We start from the raw sequence: 15,421 nt of genomic DNA, 5'->3' as shown, positions 1-15,421 counted from the left end.
GGATGTCAGATTATTTGGTCACAGCGGTCCTTCAGGCTGGAGTAGTTCTGTATCTGCTTTTCCACACAATCAGAGCAGGGTGGGTGCGCTGCGCTAATGGAAGTTCTTCATTTGCTACACTTAGCAGCTTCTTTTTAAACCATTGAGAGATGACCCTTTTCCCAAGCAGGAAAAGAGTAAAGATACCTGCAAACGGCTTTTGGGTTTCTATAACAGTGCTTAGAAAATGGAAAATAGGAAATGAAAATAAAAATACTTGGCCCATATTTATAGTCCAGTTATACGCAACAACTGATGGAATCCCAGAAAGTGCCGTTAATGTTCACATACATATATAATGAGACTTAAAGCACCTGTATGTTAAATGTGTATCATACTGATGGGTTCTTTCTAAATGGGTGAGAGATTTATTATTCATATCACTCCGGGGCTGTACTGGATTCTGTTCCGTAAAAAGCAAGATGATGTGTTTCCTTCCTCAAAGAATATGTAACTCCACTTAAACAAACTGGTGGGATTCTGTACCTTTAAATTTGAAACGAGCTGTTTTATGGGGTTGGGATGGTATGCAAAAAGTAACGTAGCTGTAATTTTTAAGGTTTGTGACATATTGTGCATTGTTGAAGCTGTTGAAGCTATTCCTATATGCATTCAATTAAATAACTCATCTTCAGTGATGTATTCGAGCATACTCCTGGGAACAAATCCAATGTCTTTAGCTATCTATTTTACATGAAAGCAATTATTGTAATATCTCTAATATCTAAGTGGTATTGTCATGAGTGCCATTTTAGACTGGTCCAAAGTATTTATTTATATGAGTTTATCTATCTGCTCTTCAAATTTATTATGCTTTCAAGAATATCCACAGAGTCACATTAGCATTTTTGTATCCCACAGCCAAATGTTCGAGCAGAATCGAATATGACATAAATAATCAGAGCTCTCTCTTTTGTTTACATAAAATGACCTCTTGCTGGTGCTTAACCTTTCCCTTTTCTCATCCAAAGTTCCCTATGACAGCCTATGTGAGTTATTTCTTCTAACTGTTTCTCCGTTGTGCTGTGAGATGTTAGTTCAGATCTGCTATAGACTACAGCCCCTGCCTTGAAATCTCTGGGACTGCAAATGTTGTAGCAGTCTGCAGAAGAAAAGTTCACTTTTTTATCTCTATATTTTGGATGAGCAGGACACCTTATTTGTTAAAGATCTTAAAATCTGGAGACGTTGTGTAGGAGCCTTTCTTCCCACAGAAGGCTGCAGACTGGAATTCAGTCTAGAGCTGAGTCAGACTCAGTGGCTCGGTATCAGTGGGAAATACACTTCAGTTGGCTCCTTTTATTATCAAGTGTTATCAGAATATTTTCATTCTTTATGCAGCGTGTACTATAAATAATAAAGGTTTTATCTCTGATTTCATGCAGGATTATACAGCTGAATTACAGATTTGTTTGCTTTTATTTTCCTAATATCTGTGAGATAAATACTTAATTCTAGTATGCAGTAAGAATGTCTTGAATTAAGCTTCATCAGGCTGGTGGTGATGGTGATTTTCAACAGAAACAACAGTAAACACACATTGGAATAAACATTATATATTGATATATTTTAACAGAATGGAAATTATTATCATTCAATACAATGAAGGACAGAAGAACAGCATTAGTTCATCACTGGACGATATACTTAATGCACTAGAGATGTTATGAAATCCACAGAATAGGGCCCAGCTAAGTAGGATTGTATTCTGTCTGTAAAAACACAAGTTACAAAATGCTTCTTTTTCTAGGTAAACAAGAGTAATTCTTTTTCATATGAGCAAATTTAATTAAAGCAAATTAGAAGTAATTAAAAGTGTAATTGAGCAATTCCTCTTTTGAAGGCAAAAGAGGAATGCCATTTGTAATATGTCTTCCAGGGCTGTCTGGGCCTCTGATTTCTGAGCAAGCATCCTTTCAGTGTAATAAGAGGGGGCTCTGATTATAACGAATATTCTTAACTAAATCCCCATAATCCTCTTCCATATCTGATGAATCTCCTTAGAGGTTTGTCTGCTCTAGGATGCAAATGCAGCGTCATGTACAAGTCATAGAGTCGTCAAAAGTAGGTAGGAGTGGCACAGCCCACCAAGACTGTGCTCCATCATTCCTCCCAGCCTAACTGCAAGGCAAGTGTCATTAAAAAAAGACAGGGAGCAAGACTTGCTGAAAACAGTTGTTTACTGCTTTCACTCCAGCATATGCGTAATTTCACAGCACAGCAAGCAGCAGTCAGGGATTTTGCATCAAAGAGGCAGTCAGAGCATTCTGCACTATTTGCCCCTCCCATTTATCCCGGGTGAGTGAATGAGTTGTGGCAGGCACAGGTGGCAACCATTGCTCTGTTTGAGTTTCTCACTCTCCTTGTTGCGCCATCTGCTCCTCTTTGCTCCCACAAACACCACGCGGGGGACAGCAGAGAAGCAGAATATTGATAAGGCTGGTCTGAAATCTCACTCCCTTCCTTAAGGGCTGTTTCTCTGGCCTTCAGGTGGTCAAACATTTTTTATAGCTGACTTCCACATACATGGAGCTCAGCTCACAGCTACGAGATGTTTCTGTTTTCATGGGACAAGATGATGGTCGAGGGGAACTCCCTTCATCTTCTCTGCTAGAATGAATTCTTCACAGTCTTAGCAGTGAGCTGAGTCCCCTCTTTTTACAGTGCTCTGATACCTGAAGGCATTCTGCATCTAGCTGCTTGTGCTCCTCTCTCCCTTCAACCATTTTGTTTTCTGTTACCTCTTGCAGAGCCTGGAGTTCAGCATCTTCCCCTACTTTTGCTTCTGAATCTGCAAATGCAAAAGATCTGCTGGCTTATTTCACAGAGAAGCAGAAAAGCAAAGCCTCATTAGTGGTGACTGTGCTCCATAGTTTTGCAACCAGCAAGGCTGTTTGTGCTTTACTTCATGGATTTGGAACGTGCCTGTGGCGTACCCATGGCAGTAAAGCTCGCAGTGTTAAAGCAATAGCTGTGCTGCACACATCAGTGAGCAGCTGAGGCTGCAAAGCCCGCTGCTCCCACATAAGCCCTTATATCTCCATGCGGTAGTTTATGAGATGTGACATCATCACTGATGTTCTTTAAAATACTACAATGTTTTTTTCTCTTGTCTCATCGTTTTACAGCTCCCTGCTCACTGTGTGCAATTGTCACTAAAGTGAAGGAGGTGGCTGGTGACTGTGACCTCGTGGGTATGGTCCCGTTAGCCATTCCTTGGTGTGGAAAATTGAAAGCCAAGAAAAAGGGTGTGTGGCAGTGAACTGTTGTGTCAATTAATAATAAAGAAAGAAAAATTAGCAGTTCAATCTAATGTGATTTTTCATAGGAAAGCTTAACTGAAGGGTTAAGACCGATACAATCTAATTCTGCTCATAAAACAGTTGCTGCCTTCCTTTTTACCCGAAGGCCACTGCTTGCAATCTGCCTGCAATTATCTCTGACTGGAGGCAGCTTCGGGTTTACTTAGTGAGAAGGTGTTGTTTGAATTGTGCACACGTGTGCTGCCAACCTTGACTGAACAAAATCTCCTTTACACATAAGCAGACAATCATCTGGACCAGCATAAAATCCTTAATTAGCTTATCACAATCACTTTAAGGTGAGTGAAAAATGTTTTCTACCACTGGATAGCATTTGTAAGGTGATACAAGTTCACTGTGCTGATTGTAGTCAGGTCAGCTCTGAGATGTTCTTTTCCCTTTTACTACACAAGGGAGAAATTGCTGAAATCACCAGACTTTTCCATTTTAAAGGAATCATTTTGCTGCTTGTGATAAAGAAGTCTCTGTAGTAAGTTGGATAAAATTAGGTCACAGCCGCATGCAGTCAGTTTCCATGTCTGCCAGATATTTCAGTTTTGACCTTTAGTGTCCACAGCACTGGCACTAATTATAAGAGAGTGCTGAAAGTCTGTGATGCGTGGTGCTGCATATCTAATTGTGACTTAGCACTTTGGGAAACTGCAAGAGAGCTTCCCGAAAGATGTTGATCCTGCCCCGCTATGTGGAAGTAGTAGGGAAAAAATAACAGGAAAGACAAGAAGGTCCATATTGCCCACAGAAGGCTGCTGTCTTGAAATAGACTACATTTCTTTCCCCAGGTGCAGGATAATGGATGTTGTGAGTCAGGTAGGCCTGCCAGGGTATGTACGAGCAGACAGTCAGGAAATGAGAAGATTGACTTTGGAGACACAACAGAGAACAACAGCAAAACATCCTTCTTGGATGTTACCTGGGGGAAGAATTTTTCCTTCCTTTCCTGAGCCTAGGACAGCAGTAAGAGGATGGGCTCAGGTGAATTTGGATGCAGCTGGAGATAAGAAAGAATTATGAAGGCCTGATCGTGTGGTGATTGATGACCAGACTGAAGCCATCTGCAGGAGGAGCATGAATTCTGATCTGTGGAGCAAAAGGGCTTCTTACAAGCTACCTAAACTTTGCTTTCCCATTACAAGTCTTGATGAGTAGTCAGAAGGGCAGGACTTTCTGCCTCTAAATCTAGGAATTATTCAAGATGTGTCCAAGTGGGATTTACAGTCCGCTGCAAATTTGCGGTCTCTTGGAGTCCTTCATCACTGAAGAGCTGCTCAAGAAGCCTGTGACCAGTTCCAAACAGGTGGCCTCAAAATATAATCATAGAATGGCCTGGGTTGAAAAGGACGACACTAATCATCCAGTTTCAACCCTTCTGCTGTGTGAAGGGTCACCAACAACCAGACCAGGCTGCCCAGAGCCACATCCAGACTGACCTTGAATGCCTGCAGGGATGGGGCATCCACAGCCTCCTTGGGCAACCCAAGGAGTGTGAGTGAGAGTGTGAGGCTCCTTAGCCTTTTGGTGTGACCCATTCTTGATCAACAACAAGGGTGTGTTCCCCCCATTGCGGTAGCTCAATTTGGGGCATATCTCATTGCACAGGCAGAGACCACAGTGGTACAAGGTGTCTGGTAAGTGTCAGGTGTGGTGTCTAAATGGCTACGGGGTTTGGAACAGATTGCTGTGTTACTCTCTCAAATGGAGTAATATCAGGTTAAAAGAAAGGTGGTTTGCTGAGCAAAAATTACTTTGTGAAAAGGCATGTATCGCTGGGGAATTGTTTTTACAGTTATCATTTCATCCATTTCAACATGATTTAAAACAAAACCTGCTGAGGCAATTAAAAGTTCTGTAACAGAATGCTTCCCCATGTAAAGTGCTGCCTCTGTAACATCAGGATGTTTTACTGCTCTCTGATCCACGAGTTAATATTTACAGTGGAAAATTACAAAAAGAAAAAGTGAGAATATTGTTTTGTTCTGCCTCCTTAGAAGGTTAATGTGATAAAGAAAGAAACGCTTCATTTCAGTGTTACGGCACTTTCCTATAACTTTTATATCTATGCCAACAATTTGGATATTGTAGAATTTTTCATTTTAGAAAAAACTCTGCATTTTTTCCTGATCCAGGGCAGAATAACAAAAAACTTAGTGGCTTTGACCAGTTTTAGTTATTTATTGCATGATCAGCATCTACATATGAGCGTAGCTGCTTTATTTTCAAGCAACTTTGTCAGCTTGTCAAGGAAGCTGTCAGGTGAATGGGGAGGACATAAAAGATTGATATTTGTGGAGCTCAATCCCAAATCATCCTGAGCCTGTGAAAGCAGCTCACAAGGCAGCCTGACCCTGAAATGAGTACATGGGACAGCTGGTTTGCTGTCTGTCTGGAACAATGTCCTCTGACATTTGGGACAAAGGAATATTGAAAGCACAGCTTGCTGGATGTGTGACTTAAGTGGCAATAGCGCTCATCACACAGCTGCAGCCCTTGACATTCCTGCTCCTCCCTCCCTAACCCTCTCCCACAGTAGAAAGCAAAGGCCCTTACACCCCAGTTGACAGCCTGGGTAACTGTGAGAATGTGAGAGATTGGGGAACATCTTTTGTATTTACAAAAATTTTTTTCCTCTTTCTAGTTTGTTTCAGCATAACCCCAACACTTATTTAAACTTAAGAGCTACAGAAACAAACAGAAACAAAGCAACACCCAAAACGAACAAAAGAAACCCCCTAAAACTCCAGAGGAAAGCAAACTAGATGAGTTATCTTGCTTCCAAAGATCACCTAATGTTTTTGTGCCAAATGGTGCCATTTAGGAAGCGGGAGCTGGGAGCGTATCAGGGAGTCATGCAGATAACTTTCTTCTGCTTCTTTGGCAGAACTTGTGGAGACCCAAAGAGATTTGCACAGACCCTGAACATACCTGAGGGATGGTGCAAAGTTCACCAAGTGGAAGTGAAATACTTGCCTAAAATATACAAAAATTCTACAATCTGAGTTTCTTCGAAATACAGAAGTTTGTGGGGTTTTTTTTACCTTACATTTACTGGCACAATGATTTATTACTCTGCCTATAGCATTATTCATAAAGCTTTGAAATCTATTTTATCAGCTGTTAAGAGCTCTGGTTCAGATATAAAGTGCAGTTGAAAACCACACTAATGCAAAGAATGGTTTCAGTGATGGGTAGAGAGAGCAAGAATTACCCAGGACACTGGAAAATCTTCCATCTGCCGTCAAATTCCTCATGCAGCCAAAGAGGAAAGCAGAAGCTTTTAGTGAGTATAAATTAGCCTGGCAAGAATAACTTTAGTTGTAGCACAGCCACAAGGAAATTCTAAGTCCACTTCATCCTTCTCTGAATGTCAGTTCAGCTTTCCTCTGAGAGACACATATTAAAGATGCCCAGAACAATTCTGTGTCCCATTTCCTATGTAGGACCTTTTGTCAAAGGAATACATTGCACTCAAAGGTTTTTTTTTTTTTTGGTTTTTTTTTCTGTGTTGTTTTGATGCTGCAGATTTAAAGAATGAGATCATTTCTGTTGCATGTCCAGCTGTTAGAGAATCTGCAGCTCTCTTTAAGAAGTGTGTGAGGAAAACACAGCGTCCTTGCCAGAAAAACAATCAGATAAGACTGGATTTTCTTTAATTGGGAAGAAAAGAGTCAGACATGATGTGATGTGTGGATGAATCAGCACAAACAAGAATGTCTGTGACCCAATAGTCTTTACACACAGAATCACAGAATGACCCGGGTTGGAAGGGACCTCAAGGATCATGTAGTTCCAACCCCCCTGCCTGGCAGGGCCACCAAACATACACCTTTACTAGATCAGTAAATGGAAAGAGTGACTGAATTTGTATAAAAAGGAAAAGGTGGACACTGCTAATGCTGTGCTGGGATGTGGTTAAGGACAGAGACTGTGGGAACAAAGTGCTTGCACAAATACAATTGTCATATCATCAACCAATTATTGTGCAGAATGTTTTCCACCAAACTCTTAATGCTGATAAACAAATTCCCGAGCTGTCCCTGCTGCTGTGCCCTTACCCTTCTTTATTACAGCAGCTTTATTACAACTGCTGAAGACAGCGACACAGAAAGGTTTACATTTGGTCTCCTTTGATGTTATCTTGGTAATTTGCTACAGCGGCAAACATACGTAGAAGGATATATTAGAAATCAGCTGCATTTCCAACACAGACCTTCAGTATTATTGGTAGCACACCTTATCAATGTACTTTAGAGGTCTGAAGAGCGGGTACGTCCATCTCCCAGCAGAGCCCCCGCTCTGCTCCCAGCACAGCTCTCAGGGCTGGGGCAGCAGCGCCTCGCAGTGACTCGGCCCGTGCCTGCATCCTCGTAGGGGCAGAAATGATGCTTCCTCTTCTTGGTTCCAAAGCCAACAACACCTTCACTTCCACTGACTTCTACCTGAACAGAATTGTTACTGTCCAACGGCAGCTTCTTGCATTCCTGCCATCTGTGGTCAGCACAGTTTCATAAGACTCAGAGGGAAATTAGTTGCTTTGAAGTGAAACGTGGGAGAAGCAGTTGCTGCTGAAGGCCTCCAGAGGGAGATCCTGCCCCTCGAAAGCCGGGTGACTGAGCGCAGCTCTTTAATTCCGTATCTCTGAAGGCGTCATGAAGCTGGATGGGCAGGGATTGTGGAGAGTGGAAAACAAAGATGCTCCTGCCCAAGCATCCTCAGCACCAGCATAAGCGAGGCCAAAGGATGGTTTGTGCCAGGGCAGCACCAGAACCAGAGCCCTCCCTGAGACCTGAGAGAGATGCTCAAGTCCCATTGAGGGCAGTGAGGCCCTGGCACAGCTTCCCCAAGCAGCAGTGGGTGCCCCATCCCTGGAGGCTGAGTTGGGTGGGCCCTGGGCAGCCTGATCTGGTTGATCTGATTCTGTTTTGTTCATCTGGTAGAACAACACATAAGGCAGCACGTGACACTAAACACTGAATTAGGATTTTCAATCATCAAGTCAGAATAACACAGAAAACCTGCTGAATTCACACGCACAGTAATGAAGTAACTGTGAAGTTTGGTATGCAGCTCTAAAATTGTGGTTGAAAATAAAAAAACCTTTTAGTAAATTCCCATTTAGTGAGAAACTATTATTATTATTATTATTTTTCAATATTTCTATCACAGAACATATTTTATGTGATCATTCCCCCAAAAATCACAACTATGATCTCATAGTAGGAATACAAAACCTCAAAACAGGACTTATCCAATCCCTGCAAAGGTTGGACATGTCAAGTCCAACAAGTTAAAGAGCTGAGTTTTACCTCAGCTCATCTGATACGAGGCAAAGTCAGATTTACGTTCATTCCTTTGATAGTCCTCCATCCCACATCCTTCCTTACCTGTATTTTTGCCTTATATTTGCCACTCCCCACCCCTGTGTCAGCCAGGTGGCAGCTGGGTTTGGCTTCATGTCCCACAGAATAGTAATAAAGCTGCAGCTCCTCACTTTGATACTCCCTTTTTTTTCCCCCTGAGCATTTGATCCCTTATTCACACTGACAGTCAAGACTGCTCTGAGTCACACTCTTACAGGATCCTTCTTGGAGATTTTGGTATTACTACGAGATCTGTCACGGTGTGAGACGTACCGTATTGTTTGCCTGTCTAGAAATGACTTTCCAGAAAGCTGTGCCCCTGATCCTGCGTGTACAAACACATGTCAGGGTGTCAGTCCTTCTGCATCCCCCGAAACTACTATATATACCTCACACACGAAGCTATTTGTATAAGCATATAAGTTGCTGAATACTGCAGGTGCATGTACTAAGATGATTTTATTATGATCAAATATGGAATTTAATATAACCTGGCACTGGTTTAGTAAGATGAAGACAAATAGATGAAGAAGGCCTGTCTTTGTAGCGGAGGTGCTCCAGCCCTTTGGTCATCATTGTGTCCATCCTCTGGACCCTCTCCAACAGCTCCCTGTCCTTGCACTGGGGGCTTCAGACCTGGACACTCCTTGAGCTGAATAAATGTAGTTGTCTGCTACTTCATCAGAAAACAGAAGAGTGAAACTCATTCTTGTTTGTGTCCATGAGTCTCCATTGACCATTTCACCTCTTGCTGGCCACCCTCCATTACTTCCTGCCATAAATGATACAAGCCAAACATCACAGCTGAGCGAAACTGAAAAAGAGGAAAGTGAGAAAAGTGGAGCCTGTGAATAGGAAACTAAGATTCAGTGGCCTGAATGTGTAAGCTTCAATTAGTGAATCCTCAGCCAGTGACCTGGAGCTCATTCTGACAAACTTCACGCAGGGAACATGGGGCAACTCAGCAGCCAGAAGCAGTGTTGCACTGCGGGGTGCTGACATTTTGCTCATAAGAAACACTGTCCTGGGCTTTGGTGAGCAAGGCACCCTGCTGCAGAGGCCGATAGAGCTGGATTATGCCTGCTGCTTCCAGCACCAAGCTGGTTCAGCAGGCAGGGCTGTGAAATGCTGGGCTGCTCAGTAGTCTCCATCCTCCACTGCACACTTACCTGCATGAGGACATACCTCAAGGAGCTCTTCTGAATCTCCTTGACCTCAGCTGCAGAGGTGTTATGATGAACGTGGTCATTTGTCCGCTGGGTGCAGTTTATGATTGATACAGAAGACAAATGGAAGCAAACAGTCATCCACCCATCGAGCATGCATAGTAAAAATATATAAGGGCTGATGTGTTGAATCTGGCCAGAGGTCCTGCTGGTTCATCAGCCTCTGCCTGACCATGGCCAAAGCCAGATACTTGGGTAGCAGCAAGGAAGCTGACAGAGATTCTTCCCCATTCACCTCCTATCATTACTGGTGTGCAGCTGAGCTGCCCAGAGGAGGTACCTTTCTGTTTCATAGCACTGGAACTGGTTTTCCTCCATGAATCTTACTGCGTTCTGGCCTTGTATGTATTTTTGCTGTCTAGAAAAGCCTGTGGAAGAATTCCACAACATTTTGCCTTGAAAGCTTGTTTAGTTTCCATTTTTCCCACAACTTTTTAAACTTTGTTTTCTTCACTGTAAGCCTGATGTCTGGATTATTCTCAGACCAGAGAGTTAGTACAACAAAAAGTTACAGGGTTCAATCTAAAACATCTGGAGAGGGACTGAGGGGCTTAACAAGCAAATAAACATTAGGGGAGGTGTGAACAATAAAGAAGCTGAAGAATTTGGGGCAGTAGTAAGAAAGGGCGTAATGGGAGAAATTAGGGGAAAAATTTGCTTTGGCTGCAAAGAAAATGGGTTCTAACACTGCAATGCGTTTCCATTAGAAACACCCAGTAAGAGGTGGTATGGATGTGTCCAGAACACTTACAAAAGTGGGTGAAAATCACTGTGCACTGGCATTCAGCAGCCACCAGATGCTTTCTGTCTTTGCAGTGAGGCATTTGCTTTTCTCCGCACATGGGAACCAAGCTGTTTATATCATGGCCACATCCCTGCTCTCATGCACTGGCATCTGACCTAGTTTGGGTTTTGCTCCATGGCTCGTACAAAGATTTTGTCAGGTACCTGCTTGTCCATTTGATCTCACAGTATCCAACAAAGACACAGGTAGGGTAGGAAACTGAAGTAAAATTTTCCAGTTGGGAGCTGCAGAGCATCAGCAGAATCTCATTACAGGTGGGCAGCTGCCTGTCCCTGCTTCTCCACATCCTCCCAGCCCCTGGGCACGCATGGCAGTGGTGTGGAAGTCACCCTGGCAGGGCTGCTGCTCCCTCACTGCAGGATTTTACACAGACTGAGGAGGGAGAGCAATCAGGATCTGTGTCTGCACGGATGTGCTGCTCATTAAAGCTGGGAAGCAGAAAGGCACCCGGAATTTCTGGAGCTCGGATGCCCAGACTGGGAATCTAAATAAGTTGATAAAAATAAACAGGGCAGGGAGAACTCAGTGCATTAGGTCTAATCCCAACGATAGCGTGGCACGGCCTCGTTTAATGCTGGGAACTGGCAGAGGTAGCCGATAAGGAGCGAGTGGTGACAGATGCCAGTTGGCACCACAGAAGGAAGCTTGGTTTTATAGCCCACACTGTGAGATAATAATGGCTACAAAAGAGGACACACGGACCAAACTGTGCTCTGATGGAAAAGCTTCTTAAAAGTCAGACCCGCCGAATGGAAGCGGGGGTTTTGTGTGCTGCAGTGCAGTGACCGTGCTGAACAGAACGCATGTACCATGGCTGAGGTGGTGGCCAAACACTCTTCTGAAGGTTCCTTTGTGCTTCTTCTTCTTTTAGAGCAGTTCAACAGAAGGTTAGGATTGTTATAGGTATGAAAGCAGATCTACATAAACGAATTGCTGTGAGATGTTGGGCAAACTGTTTCATCTTCTCCCAGTGGTTCAAAATGAGGATGATTATACTTACCTTATTGAGTAAAGTAATGAAGAGATCTGAACACAGAAAGCACAGTATGTTCTGAAGGTGAATAAGACAGATAACAGGGAAGGAAAATAAATGGGAATGTCAGCACTGTGGTGGTGGAGTTGCTGGAATGCCTGTGCAGCACCTAAGGGCTGTGTGAGAGGAGGATGACTCCAAGCTCCGTGGCTGCTCTCTTTCTCCTTCACCAGCACTGGTTTGTCTATGAGTGGTTGTAAGATGTGAGGGGGATATCTGATAGGTTTTATGTCAGTGGTAAGGGTAGGGATGGCACCTAGGGATGAGGTTTAGAATGAAGATCATAGTTTGGTCTTTGAATAGTCCTCCAGTTACTATGCAGTGCCAATACAGTCCATGTTAGATGAATATGCTTGCACCTAACTCCTACTGCACCTGACACTAACCAGGTATTTGGCAGGCACACTTCAGTGCACTTCTGCTACTGAAGACTGAGTGCAGCCCAATGAGGCCTTGTAGCAGAGCTTGAGTAGAAAAGCGGAGATAAAAAGAAATCCTAAACCTTCTGCATTTGCAAGCTGAAACACAATACCCTCCGTGTTGTTCTTTCTTTCGTTGCTCCAGACTGAAACAGATTTAATCAAAGTCTATTATTTCTCCACGCAATGAGCAGCATACTGATCTCAAAGACTCCAGAGACAGCCGTAGCTTCAGATCCTCTTGGTTTAACTCTGGCTTTTCAATTTTTGAATTCTATCTCCAAAACCTAAATGTAAGGTATTGCAATTAATGGCATTTTTTGTTTTAATTCCTGTAATTTGCTTGTAATCGATGTCATGCCACCTAATGAAAACCTGAAGGTGAGGTCATAACTTGGAAGTCATTACTAGTACTGCTATACCATGGCTTCCATTGGAAAGGTGCTGGTGATATGAATCTGGCTTATGCAGATAAAATTCTTCTCTGTTTTCTTTAGTTTCAGCGAGGTGGACGGGGGATTTTTTTTCAGAGGGTTCTTGGTAGCTGAAATCCCTTTCTGTTTTGTTGGGTTTTTTTGCTTTACTGAAGGCATGCAATAATCCCCCTACAATGCATTGCCTGTCATGTTCAATTGCTTAATTAAGTTACTGTGGTGAACTCATTAGGACTATAGCAGTTTAAATCTGTTATCCATAGCCAGGCAAACATTAGCAATAAAATGTTAGTGCCTTGTTCTGGAGTCTGGATTCTGCCTTTCTGCTACAGGGCAGAGACTAAGCTCACAATGAAAATATTGGCTCCTTTCTGCAGCCCAGGGCCAGCCTCCTCCCAGTGTCTGTCCTTGCTTAAGTGTTTAATAGTAACTGATTAAAAATAAACAAAGAAATAGCGAACAGTTCAGTAATAAACTGCACATTGTTGTGTATGTACACAAAGTGTTGGTGGTGAAGGACTCCACCAGCTCTCTGGGCAGCCCATCCCAGCACCTGAACACTCTTTCAGAGAAGTTTTTCCTGATGTCCAGCCTGAATCTCCTCTGGCACAATTTGAGGCCATTCCCTCTCATCACAGAATCACTGAATCATAGAGTTATTCTATGGCCATCCCTCTTCTGTTGCAGCCCAAGATACCATTTGCTTTCCGAGCTGCAAGAGCACACTGCTGGCTCATGTTATGTTTTTCATCCACCAGGACCCCAAGGTCCTTCTTTGCAGGGCTACTCTCAAAGATTGTTCTTGGTCTGTGTATATGCCTGGGATTCCTTTGGCCCAACTGCAATCTTAGCACTACTTACACAGGAGAGGAGGCCAACTCGCACTTCCCTGCTCCTGCTGGCCACACAATTTCGTATACAAGCCATGATGCCCTTGATCTTCTTGGCCAACTGGGCACAGTGCTGGCTCATGTTCAGCCAAGCACCAACCAACACCCTCAGGTCCATTTTGTCTACACAGTCTTCCAGCCACTCTGCCCCAAGCCCATACAATATAAAGCACATATTACACAGCTTACATGTCTGCCCCGAATGGTATTTGCACTTATTGCTCCCAGCCACTGAATTTCACTGCAGTGTGTTGTGAGGCTCCAGCAACACTTTCCATTGAGTCTATTTCCTTTGCCTTCCAGCATTCACACCAACTGCCATTATTTATCAGTAAGTGACTCCATCCACTTGTATTCACCTATTGTCTTTCCAAGATCTTTTCCAAATCTTGGCTTGTAATGGCATCAACCTGGCAGATTTCAGCAATACCAAGAAGCTGACTAGAAGATTCACACTGAAAATCATGTCTAAATGTCCATCAGTTTTGAAACATCTGCCTAAATGCTGTAAAATGATAAAGAGTTCTTTATTAATTTGTACATTAAAAGTTCCTCCAAAGTTTTAACACGACCCACATTACTCAAAAGTGTTAGTGGACTTCTCTGGCTCACTGAAAGATACAACTAAATCTTAACAATTAACTGGAAAAAGCTACCAGGAGTGGCTGAGTGATCAGTATGAAATGTTATTTCCCTTCTGTGTCTATTATCATATTGCTATTCCCTGGACATCTGCGATGATTCAAAAGTATGACATCTAACAGCTATGTTTTATAGCTGTACCAGACATAAAGATCTTGTGCTAGCAAGTACCTGTAGAAGAGTTTTCACACAAACAGAAACACACACACAAGTGCTTCCCTTATTCTAAGAGACTAAGATAGAAGCTTTATTTGTGTAGATGAATAGTTGCATTGAATTTGGTGAGACTGTTTATTTTTGCTTAACTAAACCTTAATCCTGCATACAGCACTTCAACATGAGTTAATATGCCTGCTGACAAAGTTGCAGTGTAGCATTGCAGACATGATAGTGAAGTTATAAAATTAATCACATTTATGTAACATCTGTTGCCTAAGCACCTCCAAGCACTTTACAAATGTTAACTAACAAGGAGGCTGCCCATGCTGTTATTGAAGTCAATGGCAGCCTTCCAGTTGTCCTTTGAGGGAGCAGGCACAGGCTCTGAGCTGTATAATAACTGAAAGTAGGTTAAGGATCTCTATATTCATTGGGAAGGGAAGAGGGAGAAGAACAGAACCCAACTGTAACTATAGGAGCGCATTTCCCTGGACAAAAAAAAAGTAGCGTAATTCACAATGAAGACCACAAAAAGATCCATAAAGCAGCATCTGCTCACAAAGACTATTGTTGTCCTATAGAATGTGACCTTTTTCTTACTCCAAAAACAACAGAGACAAAGCTGGGCTTCTTGGGATATTCCCCTCCAGCAGCTGCAACTGCCCAGCAAATAGCTGCTCCTTGGAAAGAGATGCTGGTTTCCTTTCTCTCACAGGCTTTTTTTCTACAGAAATACACAACATTTCCACAACGCAGTTCCTTTGCCTTGAAATTTCCTCTGCCTGTGTTTGAAATCAATGCTCTTGGCTTCTTGAGCCATGGTAAGTAACCTTATGAGGAACAAAGTCAATATAGATTTGCACTTTCACACTGAGATGTTTTCGTGGTAGCAGCCCCCTGTGCTCACTGCCATTTCAAGCAGCTCCTCTGGCATCTTTCTTCACTCCAGTTCTCACGGGCAGCCAGTGGAGCCTCTTTTGTGCCTCAGGGTTGTCTCTGGGGTCTGCATGGAGGCAGGAAGGTCATGGTGCTGTCAGAAGCTGGAGACTTCATTGTCCCTAGTAGAAAGATAAATAGTGTGCAGTTAAATAGCACCC

The sequence above is a fragment of the Coturnix japonica genome, chromosome 3 (genome assembly GCF_001577835.2).
Source record: "Coturnix japonica isolate 7356 chromosome 3, Coturnix japonica 2.1, whole genome shotgun sequence".
Lineage (NCBI taxonomy): Eukaryota > Metazoa > Chordata > Aves > Galliformes > Phasianidae > Coturnix > Coturnix japonica.
Note: the sequence above shows the minus strand (reverse complement) of the source record.